Below are 4583 nucleotides of genomic sequence, written 5' to 3'. Positions count from 1 at the left end.
ACATGCTGAACATGGCATCAATTTGACCACAATGACGATTCTCTCTGCTTCATTGTCTTTTTGGACATTTGTTTTTGCAGCATCCTGCTCTTTCAGATTAGTAACATGCTCTTCCTGACTTGACCTTTCTGCAGGAACCTCCTGCACCCCTGTTGAATATCTTTTGTCATACATCATCAAAAGAGAAAGCATGATTCTTGTATCAAGGATCCAAAAAGACATGCCAGCACAACATTTTTATTCTCTTCATGCTTCTCAAAGAATTTGGTTGAGGCTTGTCCCTAATGACCTGCCTGAATGTTTTAATGCCAAATGTCCTTCATTCTCTTGAAGAAGCATCTTTAGCACTCTCACACATGGGATGGCAGATGCAGTGGTGTATTTAGGTTTTGTGCTGCCCTAGGCCTGACTAAACTCGTGCCCCTCTAATTTAAACCATGAACACCCCCATCCTGTCAAGGCCACACCCCTTTCTGTTTAAGACCCACCCTGAAATTTTTGAGTGGGGATTCTAGTTCTGAGGGCCTGCGGGGGCAACGGGTTCCCTTAATTTGAATAGATTTCCTCTCACTTCCTGTATGGCTATGGGGCAGGAAGTGAAGGGAAATATTTGCAATGGGACAGGGATGGTAAAAAAATAAACTGACAGGGGCTATAACCCTCTCTTACTCTATCCAAAATGAAAAAATAAAAATAAAAGTGTTGCCTATAGTTCTACTTTAAGCACAAATTTCTGCTAATTTTATGAAGAGGATTAAGAAGATATAACAATGCCAGTGGTGCAGCAGAAAACATAGCACAGTGAGGAATGTTTGTGGTCCAGGATGATAGGTCAGTCAAAATTAGAAGCAGCCCCCCAACAGTTGCAGAATGCTGGCCGCCTGCATACCGGAAGCAGTGCGGCCACTTTATAGGGGCACCTAGACAAATTTGCCTCTAAGCCCAGTCCGCCCCATAAGACTGGCGCTACACTAACAGTGTAACGCAAGCCGGCAGGGACTCTTTCTGTGCTGCCCCCCTGCAAAGTGCTGCCCTAGGCCTTGTTGGCCTAGGCCAGGATACAGCGTTGCACAGATGAATCGTAATGACTCACCTCTAGTGTCACTTCCTCTATGAGGAGAAGGGTCTCAATGACATTAGCTACAATTCCCCACTGGTCAGCAGTAGGACAATATCCTCCATGTTCACCTGAATAGATGCTAAGAGCTCGCTTCTGTTCCAGCATTCTTTGCAGCATGTAAAATGTTGAGTTCCATCGTGTTGAACAGCCTCAATTAAGTTGTTTTTGGGTAGGCCAATGTCTTCCTGAATGCATCTCAGTTGCTGCTTGGCAAGGATTGAATGGTGGAAATGGCCTGCACACTTCTTCAGCATGCCAATTATATCAATCAAAGCTCTCTGGCTTGACAGACCATCATTTACCACAAGTGTGTCTGAAACTTCAGCATAACTCATTCCTTTCTTATTTGCTCCGGTGTCTCAAAGCACAAGCATAACTCTGTCTTTGTTTATTCTCCAGTCTTCAAGCATGCCTAGAAACATTTCTCTAATGTACTCCCCAGTGTGGGATCCTTGCATCACTTTTGTATTCAACACCAATCCCCTTTTGTCCATCCACTGTCAATGAAGTGGCATGTAAGACTCATTAGAGACTCTGTTGGTCCTGACCAGCAGTTAGTCGTGAATGAGAGTGAGTTTCAGCATAGTCTTTACTTTCTCAACTATCTTTTGGTGAATCTTTCCCAGCATTTTGGTTCGGTAATACTTTCCACTCTTCAGTGTGTACCTTGGCTCAGCTATGGACATCAAACGCTTAAATCCAGAGTCAGACACCATTGTAAATGGCTGGTTATCAGTAATCATCATCTCTGTGATGGCTTTGTCCAGCATTTGGGATCTTCCATCCACATTTAGCCACTTAGCTTTTTTCTGAAACATATCCTTTATTGTTGTCAGGGATAGTGGTATTTCACTTTGTGATTCTTTTTTTTTTTCTCTGTGCTGCATTATATAATTCAACATGATGAACTCTTAGATGGGCCCAAAGATTTATTTTTGTTTTTTGCAGTTGTTGATCCCATGCTCACATTGTTTATGCATGTGTTGCTCAGTGCTGCTTTTCCTGGGAATGGTTGAGACGAGAAATAGTCCCAGACCACACTTCTACTTTTTCTCTCTGCATCCATCTGCATTGAAATTTAAAACAGTATACAGATAAGGTTAAAACTGTCTGGTACCTTACTGTGGGTGGCTTGCTTGCTGGCACCCTGCTGTGGGTGGGTGTTTGGTGCCCTGCTGTGGGTGACCTGTTGTCTGGCACCCTGATGTGGGTGGCCTGCAGGCTGGCACCCTGCTGTGGGTGGCTTGCTGGCTGTCACCCTGCTGTGGATGGAGGGCTGGCTGGCACCCTGCTGTGCATGGCTGGCTGGCACCCTGCTGTGGGTGGCTGGCTGGTACCCTATTGTCTGACTCCTCTCTGGTCCAGTTCTGTGGCGTGCACCATTGGTTCCCGCTGCTGTCAAAATCTATTAGCCAATCAGGAGAGAGAGAGGAGGCAGGGCCAAACAGGGGCTCTATGTCTGAATGCACACAGGGAGCTGTGATTTGACTTGGGTTCCTCCATAGCAAGTTGCTTGCTGTGGGGGCACTCAACAGGAGGAAGGGGCCAGGAGAGTCAAAGAGGGACACGAGAAGAGGAGGATCTGTCTGGGCTGTGGCAAAACCATTACACAGAGGAGGTAAGTATAACATGTTTGTTATTTTTATAGAAAAAAAACGAGACTTTAAAATCACTTTAACAGCTGCTCGCACAGAAAGGTGACAAGTCTCACAAAACCACAAAATCCAAACTAGTGCAGCGCTCAACCAATTAATATAAAATTATAAAGTGCCACAGTGCATAAAAAGTATATCATAAAATAACATCAACATATAAGAAATGCAAAGTGCAGCAGTTAATAAATATTTTTTTTATATTTTATACATTTATATATTTTTACAACCTGTCACCAGATCAATGCAGCGTTACCATATTTGATTGTTTTTTTTTTTGTTTCCACTGTGGTATCTTATACACCCATAATGGCTTTGTAAATAACAATTTCTAACAGTTCTCGGCTGCATTCCTACAGCCATTGGAAACTACTATGATAGCTGTGATTGGCCACAGGTATAACATGGTGCAGGGCTGTTGTGACTGGCCCTGTGTCATGTGATCACTGTGACCAAGTACAGAGATCACAATAGTTCTCAACAGCTGTATGAATTACAGCCATTACTACTAGACATGTGATCACTGTGATTGGTCACAACAATCACATGGTACAGCTGCCTGGTTCTTGGATCGATGATGCTGTGGACACAGCAGTCACAGGATCGTGCACGAGACACAGTTCTGGGAGGATGTACAGGTATGTGGCAATTGGTCAAGCATTACCTAAATCAATGTCAATATACTTTTGTAGCCCAAATTTTTTAGCATCCTTCCACTTTGTGCTTTTTGCACATAAAAATAAAATATGTTTAATAAAACCGTAATGTGGGCTGCACTATTATTTTGATGTCTGTATAGTTTCTGCAACTTTACAGCTCACTCTGTTGCATTTAGCTATGCTTTATTTCCAGATATTAATTATGTGAATTACTGTGATAGCACACATTTGGATTTACAATGCTATATAGCATTGAAATATTCATTATATGCCATTCACCTTGAAAATGAACATCTAAACTCTTCACAAAGATCCTTTTCAGAGGAAACACGTTTACAAGACCAAACTTTTATAATCAGCTGTCCTTTATTGCTGTAATAATTAGCATGCCTGTTCAATAGAAAGCCTGGCTATAAAGCACATTTTCTGAAGTTGCACATTTAAAGCTCACAATAACAAACAGTCTATCAGCGTTGTGAAGCAGAGAATAATATAGTGCTTCATCTGCTTCTGTAACATATTCTTGCTTATTTATTCCAGATGCACTGTGAATCATTTTGAATGCACACTAGTCTGTATGGAAACTTGTTGATGAGATATGAAAAGTGCATTGTAAAAGCAACAAATATTTCTGAAAAGTTATAATTAAAGCCTGATGTTTCAAGCGCTCAGACTCTTATACATTGGCGTAGCAGAGAAGATAAAATGTGACTGAACATCATTTGCTTTTTTCGGGATGGTTGGACCTTATAGTATTACTTTTGAGCAGACCAAAATGTTTGCTTGTGTTCATATTGTTCTTAGGCCGCGTACACACGATCAGTCAAAACCGATGAAAACGGACTGAAGGACCGTTTCATCTGTTAACCGATGAAGCTGACTGATGGTCTGATGTGCCTACACACCACCGATCGTGTCAGAACGCGGTGACGTAAAACACACGCCGTGCTAAAAAAAAACAAAGTTCAATGCTTCCAAGCATGCGTCGACTTGATTCTGAGCATGCGCGACCTTTTGACCGATGCTTTTGCATACTAACGATCGGTTTTGGCCCATCGGTTAGGCGTCCATCGGTCAAATTTTAAAGCAAGTTCTCTTTTCTTTTTTGACCGAAGGATAACTGACCGATGGGGCCCACACACAATCAGTTTA

At 42.4% G+C, this 4583-nt stretch overlaps 1 pseudogene; it reads right to left on the bottom strand.

Annotated features, from left to right (window-relative positions):
- Positions 1-202: 202 nt before the first annotated feature.
- Positions 203-3987, bottom strand: LOC120936392 (annotated as a pseudogene).
- Between the last annotated feature and the right edge of the window lie 596 nt (positions 3988-4583).

Source organism: Rana temporaria, chromosome 1, assembly GCF_905171775.1.
Source record: "Rana temporaria chromosome 1, aRanTem1.1, whole genome shotgun sequence".
Lineage (NCBI taxonomy): Eukaryota > Metazoa > Chordata > Amphibia > Anura > Ranidae > Rana > Rana temporaria.
Note: the sequence above shows the minus strand (reverse complement) of the source record. Positions and strands in the feature narration are given on the sequence as shown.